Source organism: Aedes albopictus, chromosome 3 (genome assembly GCF_035046485.1).
Source record: "Aedes albopictus strain Foshan chromosome 3, AalbF5, whole genome shotgun sequence".
Classification (NCBI taxonomy): domain Eukaryota; kingdom Metazoa; phylum Arthropoda; class Insecta; order Diptera; family Culicidae; genus Aedes; species Aedes albopictus.
The window spans coordinates 35,279,384-35,305,292 of NC_085138.1; the positions used below are offsets into that span (position 1 = coordinate 35,279,384).

The 25,909-nt window shown below is 39.5% G+C and overlaps 1 protein-coding gene across 7 annotated transcripts in view; it reads right to left on the reverse strand.

Annotated features, from left to right (window-relative positions):
• LOC109419246 (protein peste) overlaps positions 1-25,909 on the reverse strand; it is an 81,516-nt gene that overhangs the window by 47,288 nt on the left and 8,319 nt on the right. The window contains exon 2 of one of the 7 annotated variants that reach the window (XM_062859314.1): positions 16,474-16,843. The gene's annotated coding sequence lies outside the window, so the exon portion shown is untranslated. Of the gene's footprint in view, positions 1-5; positions 284-16,473; positions 16,928-25,909 lie in introns of those variants that run through there. The other 6 variants (XM_062859315.1, XM_062859309.1, XM_062859312.1 and 3 more) reach the window with 6 other exon arrangements.

The window sequence follows — 25,909 nt, forward strand, 5'->3', positions numbered from 1 at the left end:
CGTACCGCCCCATCAGCCGACCGATCCACCCGTTTTCGCGCCTTGCGTTGGCCGTTGTTGACAAAATGACTGTGTTTAATGCACCACCAGCCAGCAGGTGTTTCTCTTGCGGAACGTTTATGATTTAACTACATCACCGTCCAGACGTGGTATGATTCACTTTACTATTTTTGTGGAAATGCGGAGCAATTCGCAATCAAAATGTTACGAATGGCAACAGACCTAGAACTGGAACAGAAGTTTAGCTTTGATCGGTTACCGGCCGACAAATAAGCTACAACGCGCTAGATTGTTCAACGACAACTATACTGATAGGAACTACTATATCAACGAGCAGTGCATACTTCAGATCATTATCAGTCAATTCGTGTTACAATCGTTTAGTTATTAGATGGAGGCATCACCGATAGGTACCGGATTACGGTTGTTTTATATAAACGGGAAGTGAAAATACATGATTCGAAGCGGGGGTTCTCAAACTGATGCAGGGAACGCTTATGTGGGTCATGCAATCAAAACATTGATCAATAATATAGCGTTGGAGAAGCTTTCGAAGGTGGAGCATCGTGTTTTGAATGAAAGTACTCAATATCGGTAGGTAGACATATGTCAGACAACATAATGTGTAATCATGGCAGAATTATGCTAAAATATGGGTCGCCAAACGGGAGCTTGGCAACCTTGAAGGAGCGGTCAACATAGCCCTGGTTCCAAGTGTCCAACTCATGCTCCCGAGTGTCTCTACAATAACTACTTTTAAGGCCAAGTTTGGCATTCCGTCCGGACCTGGGGCCTTACTTAGGCTAAAGAACTTTGCTATCCCCGCAAGTTTCTCATCAGTGACCCTCTCTTCATCGCCAGTTACAGTCCCTAGCTGTCCTACGAATGGAGGCCAAGGACTAGGATTATGACGCGGGAAAATCCCCTCGATGATCCTTCGAACATCTCTGGAGACTGTTCTGTAAGGGCCATTACCCCACGGATTTGTTAGAGACCCTCAAAGCGATCCTTTTTTCTCGCCCCTATCTCGGCCTTCAGCGCGATTTTGGCAGCGACGAACACCACCCGCCGTTTGTTTCGCTCTTTCTGAGTTCCTGCTCGCTGCATCCGCCGCCAAGCCCGTATGCAGGCGTGGCGCAGGTCCGCAATCGCTGGAGTCTACCAGTAAGCCGATGTTTCCCAATTTCTAGAGTGGAATCGCCTCGGCATGTTCGCATCGCACACTCGCGGAGCACCGCTACCAGCTTGGCATTGTTTATACCAAGTAGGTTTCACTCATGGCAGAACGCCTCTGTACCTGTACCTCGTCATTGGAGTATGATGTGATCCACCTACGCGGGTTTGGTCTTGGTCTATAGCCGCCTTTTCCTCTGCACGATTCTATTGCTGTAGTCACTACTGCAGCGAACCACTAGGTGGTCGCTGCGAGTGTAGTCATCGTCTACCCTCCAGATTGAACTACTTATTGGGCCGAGACTATAAAAAGTTAGCCAGATCGACATCTAGCATAGCCAGTGCTTCCAGCAGTGTCTTTTCCAGCGAATGCTCGATATGGGTCCGCTATGATGGCTAAGATGGCGATATCCGCCCTCATTCAGAAACTGCTTCCGCCAGACATTTGTAGACGCCACCCTTGCGTTCCTCATTGCGTTTGATCTCGAGGATCATTTCACCTGTACGAGTACGTCTAATACTGCGCACGACGGCTCCCAGATCCACGAGCGGCGTCGCTCCTTATCGTCTTCAAAACTTCCGAGTACTTGGACTGATCCGTCTCGATGACGAGCGCGTCGCTCTCCTCGCTCTTGTTTACTGTCCTCCTACGTTTTCAATACCTAGTGTCCCTACGCTCCTACAACGCATGCGGTTTCTTTCTTTGCTTTTTCCGATCTACTTTAGTCCGAGGGGCGTCCTCCCCCTGACCAACGTGGTTCCAGCCCACCGTTCTCTTCGATTCAGGACGGACCGGCCTTTTCAGGCCCACCCTTCCCGTTTTTCCGGGACGCCTGGCTGGGGTCCAACTTTCCAACTTTACTACCGACCTTCGAGGTTAACAGCCGCCTAGCCTTGAGGGCGCTACCCGGTAGCTCCTCACCTGACGACTGCCTCACACGACTGCCTGGTCCAGCATCATTGCCCTAAGAAGTTTAATAAAGGGCCTGCTTGGGGTCGCGGACACAAAGTCAATGAAGGAGTCAAGCTTCTGTACATCCACCTTCATCGCATAGAGCCCATCACGATTCTTGTTTATGCCCCTAGTTAGCCACGCTCCGTCCATTACCTCACCCGATAATCTAGCCGCGAGATCGAACCGGAGATCGGATTTCTCACGATAGCGCTACGTGCGCAGCTCACTGGGGATCCTTCCGTTCTCCTTAACCCTCCTTTGGCATTAGGGTCATTTTTGACCCAAACCGTACACTACGTCAGCGAGCTGCTACCAACGTGATGCAAAAGGAAGGTTAACGGAACCCTAGACAGCCCGCTTCTTGCGAAGGGGTTAGCCTCACCCTGCTCACAGCTGCTGGGTATCGCAGTTATTGTCTCTAGCTGAAGACGGTGTACTTGGTTTTTTTTTGTCTGTATTAACGAGATTTTTAACCCTAGGCTAGTTCATCTCGGAACCCACGCTTTACTTCCCTTTCGAAGGAAGAACCCACATTTTGTGAGTAAATCGGATGTGGGATTCATTCTCACTGTGCAAGCTTCAGAGGCTCTCTTTAACGGTACAATAACGGCGCCAGCCACGTTCTTGCAGTCAGGTTGGAAGAGGGAAGGAATGTTAGTAGTAACCTAACAACCAATATTAGAAAAAATAAAAAAAAAATAGAAAACTATCGTTCCTGTATGCTGTTTGAGTTCCATTTTGCCCCCATATTTTTTTTTTATTCTTAGGACCGTTTTCTTCACCTACCCGGCTTAACGACGTAAGCCTGGTTTATCTTAAACCACACTTAAAGTTAAGTCAAATTCTTAAGCCAGGTTTAAATAATTGCATTTCTTCACACCGGCTTAGCAAATGGAGGCGATGGCTTACGCTAAGCCAAGCTTAACGAAATTTCCCATATCATTCCAGTGACTTTCCAATAGTAACGTCAGTTTAAGCCGCCGATATTTTGAAATGCCCGTTATATGCAGTATGGAGTAACAACAACAAAACATCCGCTGCAATTTTAGCAGGAAAAGCGGAATCGCTCGGTAAATTTTTCGGATGCAAAAGGAAATTAACAATAATGAACTACCTAGACTGTTGGTACTTTACCTAACGCTAGAGTATCGAAGATCTTCGATTTAGTACCTATGTGGAGTAGGTTCAACAACATTTGGTGTTCGAATTCGTCGGTGGTTCGAATTTGCCTTTCATTGTACACTGAAGTTTTTTTTACGCGGTACATCGTAAAACGTCGTAAAAAAAGTCCAAAAAAAAAAACAAGTCACGTTAGATGTAATCCTGACTATTTTGCGCGTGTTTTTAAAAAAAAACTCGTTTTTTTTACGACGGGTTTTGAAATAACGCGGTTTTTTTACGACGTTTTTTGAAATAACGCGGTTTTTTACGCGGTACCATTACCGTCGTAAAAAAAAACTTCAGTGTAAAAATGCATTAATACGATGATGGTTGTGAATCAAACAGTTGCATTATGATTCATAATACAATCGGAATCAGTTGCATTATGAATCATATTGTAATTGTTTGGTATAGTACGGAAAGCTAGTCCGTTGTAATCCGGCAAGTATAAATCAAATTTCATAGAGTTGCAAAAAGATATTTAAAATTCACTTGCGTCATTTTTAGATATGGTAACTTAGGTACCTATGTATTTTCGGCATATTTGTTCTCTTCGTCATGAAAGCTTTTTTGAAACCTATTGAACTCAAAGTTGGCCTCAAATCCTTCTAAAGTGAGCTGATTTATATGGCCATGTTTCAGGCATTTTGGCTGACAAAAACCCCCAACGACGAAGAGAACAAACCTGCCGATAATATCGAACGTCACCCTATCAGGTATTCAAAATAAGTCATGTTTAGAAGTACACCACGAATAATACTTTTTATATTTAGAATTATAAGTCAAAATGTTGAATATTCGATGGGCTAAACATGCTTTGAACTAAATTTTTCTAAGAAATCAGTGTATAAAAAGTTAAGAAGATTTTTTTTGAGTGTCATCCTAAGTTTGTTTAAAAAATAATATGTCTTGAACCATAAGGGTCAAACATATGTTTATTGTGACCTGAAATTATGGAAGGACCGGCTTAAAATACAGGGTGCGTGCGGTAATTTTGCACTATCTTCAAACAGGAATATTTCATCAAAGGGTTGCAATAAAAATATAAATCCCACATCATCAAATGCAACATATTTCTAGTGAACTGTGAAAAATATAAAACCATTAATAATCAAAAACGTGGTGGTATGAGAAAATATTTTCAGATCCTATGTATGTTTTACACTAGCGCGCCCAATAACATTTCGGGTTCTACTATTTGTTGTGTAAATAAGGCGAAATCAGTAAAATGTAATGTGTAAAAGTCCGATAATGATACACGAGACGTAATGATACAGATATGCTTCAAAAATTATAATTCAAATAATTTGGCGTAGTGATTTTAACACATTATTGAATAGCATCAATAAAAACTGGTTGTTTTTTCGATACACTAAGTCTAGGGTACAACTTTTTTTTTTAGCAAGCATCGGATCACTTAGCGGTCTTCAACAAAGATGTTCCGCATAGAATTCCGTATAATAATACTAAAAATAAGGGTTATTGAACACTTCCAGTGCCATCTAGTGGCAGAAAACTAAAACTATGCCATTCCTGCACATATTTGTACCCGTTTTACCATATAAACTTCAGACTAGTCGAGCGATACATAAGACCTTATCAATTCAGCTCAAATTTGTGCTGTAGCTTATGGGAGTCTAAAACAGCAAATTGAGGTGGTCAGACTTAGGATATTTTAGTTTTAAATTTTCTCATAAATGTTTGAGCAGCCCTAATAGAATACCATTGCTCAAATTGGAATTTCCGACTTCTTCCAGTTATTTTTCCGCTATCTTTCATTCCAGCGATGTAGTTTTTTGTAGGTAACAAGCCTGTATGGAATCCCCCAACTACACTGAAAAAATCAGCTTCATAGCGTTCTTGACAGCTGAGAAAATGCAGATAGTATGCAGCTGCTCCATATATTTATACTCAAGTTGTTCGCATTTTCGTCTTCTAGAAACCTTTTTTTTTCAAACTTATGGGATATTTTTTGTTTATGTTGTAACCAGGGCGCAAAATTTTCGAGCAGACGAATTGAAGTTCACCGTGCAGCAATTTTCATTCACTTGCCTGCATATTTATATTCAGCTGCTCGATACTCGTTTGTCAACTGAATGAAAGTCAATGAATATTTGTAAACATCTTACAAAGTGTTAAATTGCTGATAAAATATTAACGTTTCGATTTTATTGAACGGTGCTTTATACAGATCTTTTCCCATTTGATTGTTGTGGAGTGTTTTTGGAAGGAATCGTAGCCATAAACGTAGGTAATTATGAAGATGTTTCTCGATCGCTCTCATATTCAATGACTACGAATTGACTGACTGTGTGAAGAGGGAGAGCGAAAATGAATTTGTTTGTTTTGAATATTCAGTGCAGAATCATTCAAATTCGTGCTGTTTTCAGTCAATGACTATGAAAATTTTGCACCCTGGTTGTAACCGTTCGTCGAATTTGCTCGAGAAGCTTTAAAACTCGGTGGCTTTTGCGCCACTCTCGCGAACGAGAGACCACCGGTTCATTTAAAAGTTTGCCCGACTAAATCCACGACTCTTATCTCGAGGGCTTTCTCGAACGGCCGCTAACTTGAACTGAAACCCAAAACGCACTAATTTATACACACAAAAACGAACGAACTGAAACTATAACGGAAATTTGCACCAAAAGAGACTAGAAACTGAATGAACAACAATAATCGAACAATAAAAAGTGTTTGAAATGAATTTATTTAATTGAAAGGAACAAAAAACAAAAGAAACAAAGAAAACTAAACAACTGAATTCGTCCAAAGTATATTATTTTTCACAATGCTCGTCAAGTGTGTGTTTGTGTGTGTGTGTGTATAATCATGGCCATGAACTCAAAACGACGTACCTGCGCAGGATTTCTTGAAGCGACGACTCGATGCTTCGCCGTGGCCAGTCGTCGACGTCGTTTCGCTCTCCAAAACGTTCGCCGGACTAAAGGTGCGGAGGAAGAGTGTCGGCGGTCCGGTACTCTGCCCGATCGTGCTTAAACCGCACGCGGGTAGGCCGGATAAAATAAAAAACGTCTCTTGGACACTGAGGTCCAAGGACGAAACACAGAGTTAAAACAATATACACTAAAAACGAATTCAAATTCACAATTACCTTTTTTACAACAATTAAACGCACAGGAAACAGAGCATCTGCCCCTGGCGACAAAATCCAACATTTAAGCTACTACAGAATGAAAAACAGACAATTAATTATAAATTCACTTCAAACGGCACTACTTCACAAATCTACATTACTACAAAAACACTACACACCTTTAACAAAACTTAAAACTGGCAGAAGGTCGCTCAAGCTAGCTTCTGTTCTCCAGCCGACTCAAACTGAAAGTGATGGAGTCAAGTCGAATTCTCTAGTCAAGTAAATTTCCTGCTATAGAAACAGTCGTCTATACAATCTACAAACTATTATTTACAAGTGCGCCAAATTCAAACCGCACATGGCCGCAAAACTATTTAGCGCCATCGAAAAAGTCCTATAAGATACATAACATGAATCGTCATTAGCTTAGCCTAGACACAAACCTTATATGAAACGGATAATCTCTACTAAATGAAACGGTTCAAACTCAAAGACAAATTCAACGAATCCAATTCACGTAAGATTTTACTTAAAAAGACAAAAACGTCAAAAGCTACAAATTAACTGAAATAATCATGAAAATAATATAATGAATTATTAAAAAAAAAACAAATTCTAAAATAAAAATCAAAATATTCAAAAAAAATATAACAATTTAATCTAATTGAATTCAAACTTTATTTTACTTAAAAGAATAAAAACGTCAAAACGTTACAATGTGCCGACACATAACGATGATACCATTGGAGCTCCTCGTACAAAAAAATATTCTAGATTTACCTAAAATAACACAATTGTTGACCAAAATATAAAGAACAACACTAAAACGGACTTGCAGCGGTTCTCAGGATCGTTCAAAAAAGGTTATAGATATGAGTACCACTTTTTTCTTCCTAAATCATTGAAATAATCACAACTGTTCGCGAAAAAATCATTTAGTATAGATCTATTGTCGAATTATTTCTAAAACGTGTTTTATGATTACGATATGAGTGCAAAAATATCGCACGCACCCTGTAAATAGAAACTTTAATGCAAATGTACTTTCGACTTCCAAATCAGGATGAAAAATGTCCAAAACTATTAAGCCTTTTTGAAGACTTTCAATCTAATGTAAAAACTTGATTGTCCCAAAAACCGATGTTGAATATTTTATATTTACGACGCGCCGGCTGTAGATTATCATTTTCTTTATCATCGAGGTATCCAAACGTTTACCATGTATCGTTCATAAGTATACATACTATATAATGTTTTATTAAAATTATTTTCTGCTGTTTCAAAAATTTATCCATGAAGCAGGTGAAGAAACCCAAACTCTGTAATTTGCGATTTAAGCTGGACTTAGCGCTGCTAAGCCACCTCAGAGCACCGCTTAAAATAAGCCACACTTAACGTAAACCGTAGCTTTATTAAACCGGGTTTAGTGGTTAAGCCGATGTGAAGAAATCGAAAAAATGTTAAGCCCGGCTTACAATTTTGCTAAGCCTGGTTTAAAATTTAAGCCCGGGTGAAGAAATCGGCCCTTAATCACTTAACCTAATTTACAGCTCTATTGTCCACTGGGGCACTACGTGAGCAATTTCAATTGACAGCTGCACTTACATTTTGTACAGCGCCTAGATTCTTATTCTACTTTATCAAACTGGTTGCCTTTCTGCTGCTTTCACTTTTTCTACTTTATACCTAGTAGAATGATGAGCACAAGGATGATGATGGATGGCCGTTGTTCCTTTCCAGTCCGATTGGGGGTCCATTATGAGTAGCAGTTCGCCGATGTCCAGGTATCCGGGTCCGTTTGAGCCATGGGGCTCAGAAGAGGGTCAGTGTTAGTTGCTCTCGGGGGAAAAGCACCTGACGAAAAATCGCAAGTGCCGGGGCTGGGAATCAAACCCATGACCATCCGCATATGAAGCGAACGTGTGACCAACTACGCCACGGGCCCCGGTTTTGCCCCCATATTAACTGTGCAAAATTTCAGCTCGACCGAAGAAACTATATTTTAGCACCCGCCTTTTTTGTCCTACGATTTAGTATGAGGAAAATTTACTTCTTCAAAGAAAAATCTCTAGGTTTCATCCCTTGGCCTTGATCCCTCTTGCTGGGGATATTTTTTTCTGTAAATTTTCGTGTGAGATGCAGAACAAGCTCATTCTGGAATTCTTGCCACATTTTTGGTAGGTTCTTAGAACCTCGACGTACATCTGCTTGGACTCTGTATGATTATTTTCGTTTTAACAATGACATTTCTGGATTTCTAAACAAATCTATACCAAAACCCCTACTCCCTTTCAGAAAATTTGCATATTTCTGACACAGTATTCGCTATTTTTTTAAGGTTTTTCTGGCCAAACCACTAGATCCATTTGAATTCATTAACACATAACAATAGAATTCCAGGAAAACTGGTTGAAATCATTGATAGATCTCTTTTCAGGTCCTATGCGATACCGTCTACCAGTGTGTGGATTTTTATCGCGAACCACTGAATAATCCATACTCAGCAAGTGATACATTCGCGAATGTAACATTTCGTGAACCGACATGCAGAGGGAACACTCTTCGAAATGCTGTTCTCTCTCTTGTCCGGTTCGATACGAGAGCGCAATCAAGAGAGCAGATGGTCGATGACGCTAATGAAAGCGATGCATTCGGTAAGAATATTTTATTGTCATAATTATGTTTTATAGTGACTACATAATCTGCAACGTCATGAATACACGCAGAAAAATGACGCTTGTTTAAAACAATAAAACGCATGGTTGATTTTCAAACTGAGCATTTACTTATTCTAAGGTTATATTTCTTTGTTCTTACTTAGAGTTTATCGATAAAAACAACCGATTCCCATCATTCCATATAACGTTGAAATCTTCATTTGTTTCAACAAAATGGGGACCATAAACATGACCCGGAAGCACTCACACATTTTTAAAATTCTTACCCCAACATCGTCACAACGAAAAAAGTGTAGCAAATCCATCACTCCAACTTCCAAGTACAGTTTTGGCAATGATGGATAACGCGCAGGTACTCAAGACTGCATCCACAAAAATTTGGTCGGTTTCGATTTTTTGCCTTTTTTATTCGTTCTCGTTTCCATCCGCTTGTCGAGTGTTTAAAAATAGATTTCCGAGCTGCCGCAGGAGCTGCCGTCACCAACACAATCACTTCCCGGCTTTGTTAGTAGCAAAAGAGCAGTCTTTTAAAACAATCTGTTATTTTATGTTGAAACTACCAAATCTCTGATTGTTCTAACAAACTGTCAAAAATTTCGGCAAATGAAAATATTTGTATTATAAAACAATGGAACTGTTCAGTTTGAACTAGAAATCAGTTTGTCGCTATAGCAATCTGAAAAATCGGTTGATTTGGACTAGAATTTAATTGTGTTTACAATTTATTTTTCTGCGTGTACAGTTAAATTAAATATTAGTTCACGTTTTTAAAGCGAAGACGCATTATATCAGACCGAACATTTCAATTTGTCCTATCTGCATTTGAGAAGCTCTCTTTATTCACTTTCTCTTCCAATTACTGCAATGTAATGGTATACTTTTCAACTACTTTTGCATTACAAATCAATTTGTAACCAATTTGACCATCCTTCTATGCAAGGAGATAATCATAATTCAAATGAACAGCTGAGATATTAACGAAAGAGAGGAAAACCAAAGAGAGCCTGTCTTCTGCAGATAGGACCTTTAGATATGTTTGGCCTGAAATACTCATAAAAATAACGGTTATTCACAGTTGTCCCAAGTCAACGATGAGAGATCATCGGTAATAGTTACACTTAGCGATGCCCGCTCATCGCCGCAGCTTGTCTCTATCGGAGTATCTTCTTTGTGTTCCTTCGTGAACCATGCGACTCGACGAGAGTACATACACCGCTTTGGGTTTATCAATGTTGAAAAATGTATTGATTTTTTATTTGTATACGGAAGAGCACCTTTTTCTGAACCACTATGACTATTTTCAGATTTTTAGAGCTTCATTTTGGTACGTAAAATCAATTTCAATGATATTTTTTGAAATCACCTTTTGAAAGCTGGGCAACTGCTTGACAGCTTCGCGCAGTACAAAATGCAACGAGGAGTGATTCGACAAATCGCTCCCATACAAACTTCAAATTGAATTTTAAATAGGTTCCCGGGCACCAAAATTCATGAAAATTTGGATTTCGGCTCAGTTTGGCATACAGATTCAAAATATGGGGATAACTCAACACCGCTTAAGAAGCCAATTGAAACAGAACCAACAGAAGGGAAGAAAAACTACCGAGTGGTTCACTTATAACTTTTTCGTCCAAACACTGCCGTCTACCTCCGTTTGTTTGGCCGCTTCTTAAATTAGTTTTTAATTTAACACCCGCCCGTCATTCTGCACATGGAACGGGGCGAAACGGAACGCCGAATCAAATAAAAACAGCGAAAACGGTTACCAGAAATGTGCTCCCATAGGGCTACCAGAAGTTCAAATTAAAAACCGAGCTCCGTTGGTTAGAATAAGATTGCGTTCAAGCCAACGGAGATAGACTGTTCTTCTTCTTCTTCTTCTTCTTCTTTATGGCTCTACGTCCCCACTGGGCCTGCCTCGCTTCAACATAGTGTTTTTTGAACACTTCCACAGTTATTATTTGAATGGCTTTCTTGCCTGCCATTCCATCAATTTGAGACCCTGATTTGTCCTTGTTATTCAATAATATGATGATTTTCATGGCTGCTGTAGGACATTGACAGTTGCGATAAAACTACTCAAGTAACCATATGGCAATATTATTCGCCTTGCGTGCTAGTGTAGAATTGACCTGCTCTATATTGATCGTATATTAGCTATATAAGGCAAAAAAAACGAAATATAGTGCTTAGGGTTACTTAGGTACGCGGCTACCGCAAAGTGGATTTTTTTTCTCTGAAAATAGTAGTAAAAAATATGTTTTTTTTTCAGAAAAAAAAAACATTATTTTCAGAATATTCTTCACATTCATTCATTTATTTAGTATTACATCAAATTCAAGATAAAACTGAATCAACAATATTTCTCCATAATACACGATTCGTGGCTGCCGCTCTCCATCCTCGGTCGCGCCCGATGCTCGCCAAGTCACGCTCCACCTGGTCCGCCCATCGTGCTCTCTGCGCTCCACGCCTTCTTGTGCCAACCGGATCAGTTGCAAACACCAGCTTTGCAGGGTTGTTGTCCGGCATTCTTGTAACATGCCCTGCCCACCGTATCCTTACGGCTTTGGCCACCTTCTGGATGCTGGGTTCGCCGTAAAGTGCACCAAGCTCGTGGTTCATCCTTCTCCGCCACACGCTGTTCTCCTGCACACCGCCGAAGATCGTCCTTAGCACGCGTCGCTCGAAAACTCCGAGTGCTTGCAGGTCCTCCTCGAGCATGGTCCATGTCTCGTGCCCGTAGAGGATCACCGGTCTTATTAGCGTTTTGTACATGGTGCATTTGGTGCGTGGATGAATCTTTTTCGACCGCAGTTTCTTCTGGAGCCCGTAGTAGGCCCGACTTCCGCTGATGATGCGCCTCCGAATTTCACGGGTCACGTTGTTGTTAGCCGTCAGTAAGGATCCGAGGTAGACGAATTCCTCCACCACCTCGAAAGTATCCCCGTCTATCGTAACATTACTACCCAGACGGATCCGGTCGTGTTCGGTTCCGCCTACCAGCATGTACTTTGTTTTTGAGGCCTTCACCACCAGTCCGACCTTTACTGCTTCGCGTTTCAGGCGGGTGTACAGTTCTGGCGATAATGCCCATGTCGCCCCCAAAGCACACAAATTGACCGAATTTTGTGAAAATCGTTCCCCGGCTGTTGAGCCCGGCTCGTCGCATCACACCTTCCAGAGCGATGTTGAAGAGTAGGCATGAGAGTCCGTCACCTTGTCGCAGTCCCCGGCGAGATTCGAATGAACCGGATAGTTCACCCGAAACCCTTACGCAGTTTTGCACACCGTCCATCGTTGCTTTAATCAGTCTAATCAGATTCCCAGGAAAGCCGTTTTCGTCCATGATTCTCCATAGCTCTGCGCGGTCGATACTGTCGTATGCCACTTTGAAGTCGATGAACAAGTGATGCGTTGGGACCAGGTATTCACGGCATTTCTGGAGGATTTGCCGTACGGTAAAGATCTGGTCCGTTGTCGACCGGCCGGCTTGATAATTTCCCACGTACTCATTCGTTTTAGGAAGATGATCTGTAATAGCACTTTGTAGGCAGCATTCAAAATAGTGATTGCCCTGAAGTTCTCACATTCCAAATGGTTGCCTTTCTTGTGATTCGGGCAGATTACCCTTTCCTTCCACTCCTCCGGTAGCTGTTCGGGTTCCCAGATCCTGACTATCAGCCGATGCAGACAGGTGGCCAACTTTTCTGGGCCCATCTTGATGAGTTCAGCTGCGATACCATCCTTACCAGCTGCTTTGTTGGTTTTAAGCTGGTGAATGGCATCCTTAACTTCCCTCAGCGTGGGAGTTAGTTCATTTCCGTCCTCCGCTGCACTGGCGTCGTCGTTTCCTCCGTTGCCGTGGGCTCCCGTGCCTACGTTCTCCACGCCGTTCAGGTGCTGATCGAAGTGCTGCTTCCACCTTTCGATCACCTCACGTCCGTCCGTCAAGAGGCCTCCGTCTTTATCCCTGCATATTTCGGCTCGCGGCACGAAGCCGTTGCGGGATGCGTTGAGCTTCTGATAGAACTTCCGTGTTTCTTGGGAACGGCACAGCAGTTCCATTTCTTCACACTCCGCTTCTTCCAGGCGGCGCTTTTTCTCCCGAAAGAGGCGGGTCTGCTGTTTCCGCTAGAATATTCTTCACCTGAACTCCTTATTTTACTTTAACTACACAGTACGAACAAAACCTGTAAATTTATGACGAACTGAATGTAACAAATTGACAGAAATTTATGTGTGATCTTAAAATTACATTGCTGATTGATGAGAAAAGTGCTAATTATAGCACCGACTTTTCAGAGAATCTTAAAAAAATCTCAACACGAGAATCGAACTCAGATCTTTCGAGTGAGAGTCCACGTCTATCCCCTCTAGGCTGTCTCACCAGGCTGGAGTAACGGCAATCGAAAACAAACATCTTCCACCAAAAACGAACAAACTGTTGTACTGCTTCGTCCTCAGAGAGAGAGAGAGAGCCGTCCCCGCAGCGAGCCAGACGGAAAAAAAACATTCCGATTGGCTGACGACTGAGCATGTGAATGCATGTGAATTTCAAGCGAAGATGTCTCAAAATCTGTAAACAATACGCATGATTGGTCGATTACTGAGCGAACTGCATCATCTCACGGCAAATGGATGTAATTTTCAAGCTTCTGCTATAATTTTCAGTCGATCCATAGTTTACGTGCTGTTTAATTTTCATGATTTCTTTCTGTGTAGAATCTTTTCAAATGGAAACAACTGCTCATTTAATATTCTCATTTTAGAAACAATTTACCTAAAATATAATCTGAAAAAGATATTACGGTTGCGAAAAAAATGAGAAGTTGATATAAGTTTGATATCGTGTCAATCAAGATATCGAGGATCTTGATGTGCTTAAGAATACACGTGATGTCGTTTACAAACAATATAAAAAGCAAAAGTCCTAAATGTGAGCCTTGAGGAACAAATCTTACAATCGATAAACGGTCAGTTAAAAACGATACGATCCATTCCAGAAGTCTTGACTCGATTCCCATTTTATCAAGCTCGAAAATCAACATTGGAATGTCAAGTTTGTCGTACGCTTTACTGAAATCGGTGTAAAATGATTCAACATAATTACCTCCGTCTATTTCACATAAGGTGTAATTAACAAATTCCAACAAGTTTGTCGTAGTAGAACGACCTTTGAAAAATTCATGTTGCGCATTAGTTATTCTTTGTGTTATTTGATTAAACGCACTTTTGTGTATAAAAGATTCGAATTTGATGATTAACCTGGGCTTGTTAGGGGAATATCTGTAAATAAAAAGAAAATCGCGTTAAGTACTGTTCCTTTGAATTCCACTAAGAATTTGCATCCTTTGACAGATACGTATTTCGACCTCAACTGTAAGGTCGTCTTCAGTGTCTTGTACTTGACTCGACTGAAGAGGGAAGGTTCATTTATTACGTCCATCGTTTTTAGGGATTTGTAGACCCCCCCTCCCCCCTCTGTCACGCTATTTCCCTATACCTTATACACGTACTGTCACACTTTCGTAGACCCCCCCCCCCTCCCCCAAATGTTGGACGTAATTTTTGAACGTTCCCAGAGTCAAGTACAAAACACTGAAGACGACATTACAGTTGAGGTCGAAGCACGTATCTGTCAAAGGATGCAAATTCTTAGTGGAATTCAAAGGAACAGTACTTAACGCGAGATTCGAATAGTTTTGGAATGCAGGAGATAATTACAATTCGACGATAATTACGAACGTTAGATTTTTTACCAGATTCATAGATTGGTATGTATAAGAAAAGATTTTTTCCATCCTTGCGGAAACTCTCCAGTTTCAAGCGACATATTGTAAAGCCAAAATAGTGGTACCGCAAATTCAGTTGTCAAGTTTTTGAAAAGAACCGGTGGAATTTCATCTGGTCCTAAACTTTTGTTTGGATTGATTTGATTGATTGATAGTGGGCGGGATCTGAGCCCAATCAAGACGCGTTTTTTCCAGTTTTGGGTTCCGGATTTTTACCCGTGTAGCTTTTATGGAATTCAACAATTGTGTGGCCGTTGTGCGAAGACAACTTCATCGCTGCATTATAATGCACATATTTTTCACTTGAAACCCTTATAAAAATTTCAGCCTTAAAAAACTTATGAACCGTGAACCCTTCGCTTTTTGAAACTTATTAAAACAGGCTAGGACCCCCTAAACATCATAGAACTTCCTGAAATGTTTTTAAACAAGTTTAAATCTGAAACCTCCTAGAATCCCCCTGAAACCCCACATGGTATCACTTAAAAATCTCCTAGCTACTCACCCTTTAAAATCCCATGCAAGATTGAATCCCATTTGAGTAATAAACTGATTCTGTTTAGGTAATAATCTTGGTAATAATGCATTTTAAATAAGAATTTCACTTGTGCTTCCTCAACCCATTGGTTCTGGTGCAGTTCATAGAATTCACCAGATCCTACGCGAACAGACACTGTAAAATGAAGTGAGAAATAAATTACATTAACTGCGAAAGTGCCTGCCGGTTTGGGTTGTTAGAATTGCTTACAACCTACATATTTACACTATGTTGTGCTAATGGTACAGTGACCTGCCGTCTGCTGGCGTAAATACTATGTTTGACAAGAAATACTTCCCGTCGGATTAAGGCCAAGGTACCTCAAACGTTTGGAAGACCAATACAGATTACTGAAATTATAGCACTTAATTTAAAAAGCATTGGAACATGTAGCCCGGAGGCGAATGACTTTTTTGTTAAAACCTCTTTAATAAATAAATAATAATAATAATAATTTGTACATGTTCAGATTTAAAGAGTAACAAGGAACGATTGATGATTTCAGGACAAGTAATCTATCGTAAATGGACTTGTCGTAAGCCAGCTGTTTTCCTCCCGATAAATGAGTGTGTTATACACCCTGCACGATATCGCATGTTTGCTTATCCGATGCTAACTTATCAATGTTGACCTTGTAGGCTAATAAATAATAACAAACTACATTTTCGGGGGGACGAGTCGCACAATATAAGTAAAATTCGATATCGTTGCCAACCGGCTTATGCAACACGCGCTTCGTCCCTTGGGTTATGATGTGCCCGGTTCGACTCGATTGAATCAACTGCTTCCAAAGCACGGCATTAGATGGATCATACAGTGTTATAGTTTGTATTATATGGTTTTACCTCAGAGAAGAAACCCGCTTCGAAAAGTTTCAATTTTTTTAACAGCACACTACTGGTGTCAAACATGCGTAAATTTTTGACTCGCTTGTTCTACCCGAATCATGGTTTGAACGTCGAAGTTTCCTCGATCGATGTTAGATGACAATGAGAATGACGAATAAACCCAGCGATCTCAATCAACCGGTCCTGCCGGTATTTAGTGATTTGGCAAAACAAACGAACACTCACCTCCACCGCGATTGTCGCTTCGCACGATGCACTCTGCCTCCTCTTCGGGTGGTGTCGAGCACGCCGCTCTCCGTATATCGTTGATATCGTTGTTGTCACCGAATTAGACGGATAGAACGCGTTGCTGCTGTTGCTGTTTCTGCGAATGATGATGATGCTCGATGCTGATGCCGACCGGTCGTCGATTTGGCCGCCGCCGCTGCCGCCGCCACAACACTCAATGTCAATGTCACGTGCTCTAAATCCCAACCCGCCAATCGCCTACGCATTCCACGCTCTACCGAAGCGGGCGATGAGAACCAACGGCGATGATGGACTTCTGCTGATAGCGACTAGCTATACTGCTGCACTCTTCCACTCTCACTGATTACTGAATTATAGAGAACCCTGGGCCGGGCTACAGATAACAACAATCGAAGTCACTGCTGCCGGAGGGGAAAGGTTTTTGCGACCACTGATACACAACAATAAATTCAAAAGTGTTCCATTGAAATTTAGTCGGCTTAACATCGGCAAAGTGTCATCGTTAATCGTTGATGCATGACGGCGCTGTCCATAAACTACGTAGACTCATTTTTGGCTAGCTCAGATCCTCTGACCCCACTTCCACTTCTTAGACTTTCGTTAAGGCAAAAACTTGTTTTCAACATTTGTATGAAGCGTAGACTTAAGCCTTTTTGGACTCTGGCATGAAGATACTCTATACAAAAAAAAACTCACAAAAGTTCAATTCCTTCATTTTTTTTGTGTAGAACAAGTATAACTAAAGGGCGAACACGATGAAATTGCCACACAGAAAATATTGTATAACTTTTGATTGCATTCGCCAAAATAGCTATTTTTTTTACCATGAATAGTATTTTCATTAAAATCGGTTGAGTATTGGCGGAGATATCGTTGAAACAATGAAATTGCCACTTGAGAATCTTGTACAAACAAACATTTTGGAAAATATCACTTTTTTGCCGTTTCAACGCTGGCGCCAAAAATACTGAACCGATTTCAATGAAATTTTTTATGTACGTAAAGTATGTATGTAGAAGTAGTTTGTCAAAATTTCATTCAATTTGATCATACCGTTAAAAAGTTATAGCCATATATGTCGCACTATGTCACAATAAGCAGATGTGGTTTTTGGTATAGTGAAATTCAAACTGCTCTTACTTTGAAAGTACTCAACAAAAATGGCTGAAATTTTCACTGTAAACAGTTTAACACAACAATTTTACACTGTCAAAGTTTTATAAAAATCGGGACAGTGTTACCAATTCTACAGTCAAAATAGTGTACGCGGAACTAAAAATGGTCAAAAAGTACCTAAAATTTAGCTTGATTATTTACCTTGATTTGAGCTTTGGATATTTACTAGAAAAAGTACTGAACCGATTTCGATCAAATTTTTACCACTTAATTGATACTATGTTAAGAATATCGAGTGAAATTTTAAAACGTTTTGATGAGGTAACAAAAAAGTTATAGCCTAAGTAATTTTTTAACCCTTTATAGGCCGAGAGAACTAGGCACGGAATCCACTCGTTCTACATTGGAATATAAAGTACATGTGGTATAATGAACAAAAACGTTTTTATTTTCAAAAAAATCGATGGCCGATTTTGTATGAAAAAAAAATGGTCTAAATTTCAAATTTTTATCAACAATGTTTAAAATGTTGTTATTTTGTGATGCGTTTATCAATCATGCTGATTTTTTGACAGGTTATTGCCCTAATATACTTGTGTGAATTTGAACTCGATTGGTTAATTATTTTGGACGATATGGCAATTTTAGTACATGCCCATTTATTATAGTACATTTTTTCAAAAGGCTGGGTTTCTAAAAGTGATAAAGCAATCAAGTTGAAATTTTGTCCACAAGTAAAAGAAACATAGGCCTTTCATTCCCCATCATTCGATTTTCAATTCGCTCATCATAACAGAATTTCGAGCTTATACACCTTCATGCACAAAAATGCCAGTTTTTTTAGAGACATTTTGTTCTTAAAAAGCCCATTCATATTTTTTATGGCTCAAAAAAATCATGAGTGTTTACAAAGGCCTAATGTCAGTTAAAACAGAAGTTGAAAAAATTTTCTAAACGAACAGAAAAAAAATATGTGTATAAGGTGGCAATATAGTTGCCACTGCCAGTGAATCAAAATTCAACCATCGCGCAACAATAATGACAATGTCGCAACCTGTATTTGTTGCGACAAACAAACCCATGCAACATAAGTTTGTCCCAACTTGAAAATAATGGGATTAACATCGTACACCACGAGTTTAGAGATTTTTAAGCCTTGCATTGCGATTTTCGAACTGTAACTTCGAGTCGGTAAACACTGTAACTCTGGTGAAGCTCTATCATCAAACAGTTTCGACTTTGGATTAGCAATAATAGTAAGAAATCAAAGCTTGTTTTTCTCAGAGATGGCGCCACCACATTAAAAGTAAAATCATTTTTCTTGTATGAACAAATCGCTGGCTTGCACTTGTTCCGCATCGCAACGATTTGTACCCTGGGGCAAAAAGTTGCAAAATAGAAACAAAATCGTTATACCTATGCGTTTCTTCCGGATTCATTACAGTAACAGAGAATTTATTACGCCACCATACAAATTTCAAGCTGTTTACTTCTTTTTTTCTGACTGGAATTTTCCACCCGTGCTGCGCATGATGCTTCCGAGTGGATAGGTGCAGGCGGCGCCGCTGTATATGTGAAAAACACGTGGAACACTAGCGCCATCTACGAATCCGTAGCGGAACTATCGCTCATAATTTACACTGTTATCACGTTTACCGCATTTATCAGAAAAGCGCCTCTATCGGCACTTTAGCAAAAAGGCAGCTGCTTGCTTACTATAGGAAGTAAGCAGCTGCGCTTATGCTTAAGTGCCGGTAGTGGCGCTTTTGTGATAAATGCGGTAAACGTGATAACAGTGTAAACAAGCAGAAAAGTTTGCGCTACGGAATCATAGACGGCGCTCGTGTTCCATGTGTTTTTCACGTATACAGCGGCGCCACCTGGCACCTGTCCACTCGAAACATCATGCGCAACACGGGTGGAAAATGCCAGTCAGAAAAAAAGAAGTAAACAACTTGAAATTTGTATGGTGATGTAATCAAATCTCTGTTACTGAAATGAATCCAGAAGAAACGCGTAGGGATAATGATTTTGTTTCTAATTTGCAACTTTTTGCCCCAAGGCACAAATCGCTGCGATGCGGAACGAGTGCAAGCCAACGATTTGTCCATACAAGAAAAATGATTTTACTTTTAATGTGGTGGTGCCATCTCTGAGAAAAACAAGCTTTGATTTCTTACTATTGATTATTCACGAGTTGAAAAGTACCGTAATCCGGGGTCAAATTGATCACTTTAAATATTTAGTATCGCCAGCAATTCCTCAATTCGGCTGGCCATATTCAAAACAACACGGAGCGAAGAAACCGCATAACAGTTTCAGAAACGCAGCCGCTGGCGCGCATAGCCTGCCACAATCTTCTAGTTTCATTTCGTGGTTTTCAATCTGGAGGGGTTTTAGAAAATAATCTTGGAAAAAATCCCGTAGCGAATTTTGAAGAATCGAAGGAACTACTGTAGTGATCTCTTGGATAATCTCAAAACTTATGGAGTAGGATTTTCTTGATGAATGTCTGGTAGAATTCCTGATTGAATTCCCGAAAAAACCGCAGAAGAAATTAAAAAAAAAACACGACATCTGGGTTTTTTGGTTAATCCGAAATGAAACTTTTGAAGTAATCCCAGGGTTCAGAAACACTTTCTTCGAAAAATTCCCAACAAATTCCAGGATATATCCAAAGGGAAGATAACCTAGAAAACCCTCAACATACCGACGTCTATACATACAGCCGCGGCTATATGGGCACTTCAAATTTCCATAAAAAGCGTATTCCAACTTTTGGAGAATTTTCCAAACATTCATTCATTTGATTTGTTTTGCTTCCTTGAATAAGGCGGATACAAATTTTATTTTGACTTTTTGTACCCTCTTCAAAATTTTTTGGTAGAATTTTGCATTTTGAGGGGCAGACAAAAAATATTTATCAAAACATCGGGTCATGCTAAAAAATCTTAAAAAAAATTCTATGAATTTTTAATATTTTTTTTAAAATAAATGAAAATACGAAAATGCATAAATAAGTTAAAGCACTTTTTCCTTTTCTTGGCGTTACGCTCCAACTAAGATGAAACCTGCTTCTCAGCTTTATATCGTGTAACAGGCACGACGATATTCAATGCCCATAGAATTCAAGGAAATTTGTTTGCCCAAATGCGAATCAAAAGCATCATCCTCAGCATGGTCTAGTTAATTTTTCCTTCTTTAAACACAAACTGTTCTTTCGAGTCATGTTGTTGTTGTTGTCATTACAGTTGCTAACTATATTATCAGAGACTTGATCAGCGATTTTTCCTTCTGTGAAATATATACTATTCTTCTGAGAAATACTGTCATACACAGCAAATAATTTTGTAATTTCCAGGCGCGTAATTTCAGGCAATGTATCCATTTCCGAACGTAATCTCACTCAGATACATCGTTTTCCAACGATTATCACACTCACCATGTGCACCGGAAAGTGTCAACAAACCCATTCCATCAGATTCCTAGAAATCGTATCATATTTATCACCCACCTTCACAGCAAAAAAATTCTTGTGATATCACATCATTTTCGGTGCACATCAGTCACGTCGTAAAAGTGATGTACATATTACATCCCTTCTACGCAGCAAATTAGCCGCTGCAGCTTGACAGAGGGTCTAGCAATCGCTAGAACCGAATTGATAGATGAATCATATATAATAAAATATTGGCATGGATTCGTACATTGATTCGTTGATTGTGAGGCATATCCCTTACCTCTCGGTTATTTCACCGAGTTGGAAGGTGGGTGATAAATATGATACTGTTTCTAGGTATCTGCTGGAATGGGTTTGTTGACAATTTACGGTGGCAACTAGGGTGTACATGGTGAGTGTGATTATTGTTGGAAAACGATGTAACCGAGTGAATTTACGTTCACAATTGGATACGTCGCTAGAAATTACGCGCCTGGATATTACAAAATTATTTGCTGTGTTTAAACTCGGTGAAGTAGTCGAGAGGCAGGGGATTTTGCTTATACATTATTCTTCAATCGTTCCGGTTCTAGCGATTACTAGACTCACTTTCAAGCTACGGCGGCTAATTTGGAAAGGATGTTATTTGCACATCACTTTTCCGACGCGAATGATGTGCAGCGAAAATGATGTGATATCACAAGATTTTTTTTACTATGTAGCCATATATGCGTTCAATAATACATAAAATGGTTGTAATTGTGGGCAAACATTCGTAAAACTTTCCGATTCAGAACATATAGCAACGGAAGCATGCTCCCCTAAAATGACTTAGTTTGGCCAACCATGATCTGGAGACGGTAGGTACAGCAAAACCCATGTGAGTGCCACGGCTGGGTACACAGCAAAAAAAAATCTTGTGATATCACATAATTTGCCAATAGTAAGAAATCAAAGGTTGTTTTTCTCAGAGATGGCGCCACCACATTAAAAGTAAAATCATTTTTCTTGTATGGACAAATCGCTGGCTTGCACTTGTTCCGCATCGCAGCGATTTGTACCCTGGGGCAAAAAGTTGCAAATTAGAAACAAAATCATTATGCCTACGTGTTTCTTCCGGATTCATTACAGTAATAGAGAATTTATTACGCCACCATACAAATTGCAAGCTGTTTACTTCTTTTTTTCTGACTGGCATTTTCCACTCGTGCTGCGCATGATGTTTCCGAGTGGATAGGTGCAGGCGGCGCCGCTGTATATGTGAAAAACACGTGGAACACGAGCGCCATCTATGATTCCGTAGCGCAAACTTTTCTGCTTGTTTACACTGTTATCACGTTTACCGCATTCATCAGAAAAGCGCCTCTACCGGCACTCTAGCAAAAACGCAGCTGATTACTTCCTATTGTTGCACCCATAAGAAAAGCATGGAGTGTGCAACAATAGGCGAGTTTTTAGCCGTGCAACAATAGTAAGAAATCAAAGCTTGTTCTTCTCAGAGATGGCGCCACCACATTAAAAGTAAAATCATTTTTCTTGTATGGACAAATCGTTGGCTTGCACTCGTTCCGCATCGCAGCGATTTGTGCCTTGGGGCAAAAAGTTGCAAATTAGAAACAAAATCATTATCCCTACGCGTTTCTTCTGGATTCATTGCAGTAACAGAGAATTGATTACATCACCATACAAATTTCAAGTTGTTTACTTCCTTTTTTCTGACTGGCATTTTCCACCCGTGTTGCGCATGATGTTTCGAGTGGATAGGTGCCAGGCGGCGCCGCTGTATATGTGAAAAACACATGGAACACGAGCGCCATCTATGATTCCGTAGCGCAAACTTTTCGGCTTGTTTACACTGTTATCACGTTTACCGCATTTATCAGAAAAGCGCCACTACCGGCACTTTGGCATAAGCGCAACTGCTTACTTCCTATTGGCAAATTACCCTAGATGAATCATATATAAGTAAAATATTGGCATGGATTCGTACACGGATCCGTTGATTGTGAGGCATATCCCTTACCTCTCGGCTATTTCACCGAGTTATAAGGTGAGTGATAAATATAATACTGTTTCTAGGTATCTGCTGGAATGGGTTCGTTGACACTATCCGGTGCCAACTTCGGTGTACATGGTGAGTGTGATATTGTTGGAAAATGATGCAACAGAGTGAAATTACGTTCGAAATTGGATACGTCGCCAGAAATTACGCGCCTGGATATTACAAAATTATTTGCTGTGTGTGTAGGTAATCGACCATCTAGCATTTTTTTAAAAATATACCATAAAGTGTATGAAGGAAATAATGAGAGTGTTACATCCGTTTGTCTGAGTTGCTAGTATTTGGGTGGTCCTAAGCATTATACCTTTCGGCTGGCGCCGTCTAACAATTATAGTCGAATCACTATTTCAGCCTCATGTTATTTCAAACTTTCGATGCATTCAGCCTTTTGTAATTGCTGCCTTTTGTGATTCAGCCTTTGGTTCTTTCAGCCTTTCGTGATTCAGCCTTTTATACGTAGCCCATGCCAAGATATTCTCAGAAAAATGTCGTTGAAATTTAGAAATTTTCATATACATTAAAAGTCTTTAGGCTTCCGATTCATTTGTAGAGTAAAAAAAACTGGACTAGTTTCTCAAAAACATGTAAATAAATTCCCAGGAATTTATTAATTACATTAATTACATTTAGCAAAGTAAGCCACATTTCAAATTTTCAACCATAAAAACTAGAATGACAGTTTGATGATGATCGATAGGTTATCTGCACGCAGAAAAATAAATTGTAAACACAATTGAATTCCAGTTCAAATCAACCGATTTTTCAGTTTACTATAGCGACAAACTGATTTCTAGTTTAAACTGAACTGTTCTATTGTTTAATAATACAAATATTTTCATTTGTCGAAATTTTTGACAGTTTGTTAAAACAAACAGAGATATGGTTTTTTCAACATGAACTATTGGATTGATTCAAACGACTGCACTTTTGCCACTAACAAACCCGGAATGTTATTGTGTAACTGCGGCAGCTCGGAAATCTATTTTTAGACCGTCGGTAAGCGGATGGGGAGCCCGAGCAGAAGAAAATAACAGTCGCATAACAAAATGCGTTATTTTGGCAAAATAACTGAATAATGAAATCAGTTATTTTAATGTTATTAACATAACATATTCTGTTATAAACTTGCGTGTCATAAGCGGCAAAATAACAAATATCATAACAAAAAATGTTCCTGAAACACCAATTTAATAACATTTTTTGTTTGTGTCAATAACATCTTAATAACAATGAATTTAGAAAATATTTCAATAACAAATTATAATCTTCAAAAGTTATTGATAACAAACCAAAAGCAAATTTTTTTGGATAGAGTTATCCTTATTGCGATTTATAACATATGAGTCTAACTATTTCCGAGGAACTACTAATCCACCAACATTCTGAGATTTTATATAGCATGAATACGACTACAGTAGACGTTCGATAACTGCAACATGTTTACGTTTCACTTAGCGAAGAAAATTCGATAACTGCAACATCAGACAGGCGTCAACAATCCATCAATTGACGTTAAATGAATGCAAAATTCATTCAACTGTTCATTTGGGCTAACCTGGCGCACCGTTTTGACGGATAGCGGTGCGATAACTGCAAAATTGTTGCACTTACCGGACTTGCAGTTAAAAAGCATTGCAGTTAAACCGTTTGCACCGACCGAACGTCTACTGTATATGTAACTGGAAACAAAAAATAATAAAAAAAACAGGACATAATTTTCGAAGTGTTCATCAAATAATAAGCTGACAAGAATAATAATTAGAATTATTAGGTAATATGTACGGAATGCTGTAAATAACGTAAATCTTCAATGTTGTAGTTACAATTTAAAAACTTGTTATTGTTGTGACATTGTTTATGAAATATTTGTACACTCTCAATATCACAATAATAACTTAGTTTGCTCCATAACAAAACATGTTATTTAAATAACGTTTAATGGGTGCATATCAATAGCTGGATAATAACAAAATAAGATTGTCCAACAAAACATGTTATGGAAAAGTAATTCCTTGATAAGTTAATAATAACAAAACAAGATATAAAAACAGGTTATGTTATTTTGTAGTTATTTTTTTGCTATTCTTTTCTGCTCGGGAGGAGAACGACTATAAAAAGACAAAAAAGGCGAAACCGATTAACATTTTGTGGATGCTGTCGTGAGTACCTGCGCGTTATCCATCACGGCCAAAGCTGAACTTGAAGTTGACGTGTTAGATTTGCTGCACCTTCTTCGTTGTGGCGATGTTGGGGTAAGCATTTTATAGATGTGTGAGTGCTTTCGGACCATGTTTATGGTTTTTATTTTGTTGAAACAAATGAAATTTTTGACATTATATGAAATGATGGTAATCGGTTGTTTTTATTGATAAACTCTGAATGAAAACAATTAAATATAACTTTGGAATAAGTAAATTGTCAGTTTGAAAATCAACCATGCGTTTTATTGTTTTTAACAAGCGCCATTTTTCTGCGTGTGCTAATAAGGATAAATCGATCAACTTTTCCACGAAAACCGCCATTTGGATCTCCAAGTATGTGCTCTTGAAAATTCGAGGCACTGCCTTTTTCTTGAAAAAAATAAAAAAAAATGCCAACATCCTGTATCGAACCTACGACCTTAGAATTCACAGGCGGCGATGCTTAAAACTCAACTGCGGCTCACTGTTGTAAATATCTTGGTATCATGGTAACAAAAGCATGAGGTTCTTCGTTTTCCCAGCTCAGAAAGGGACACAAGGCATTTCAAAAACCTTGAGCCATATCTGGGTGTATGTGTTTCATTTCATGCAGAA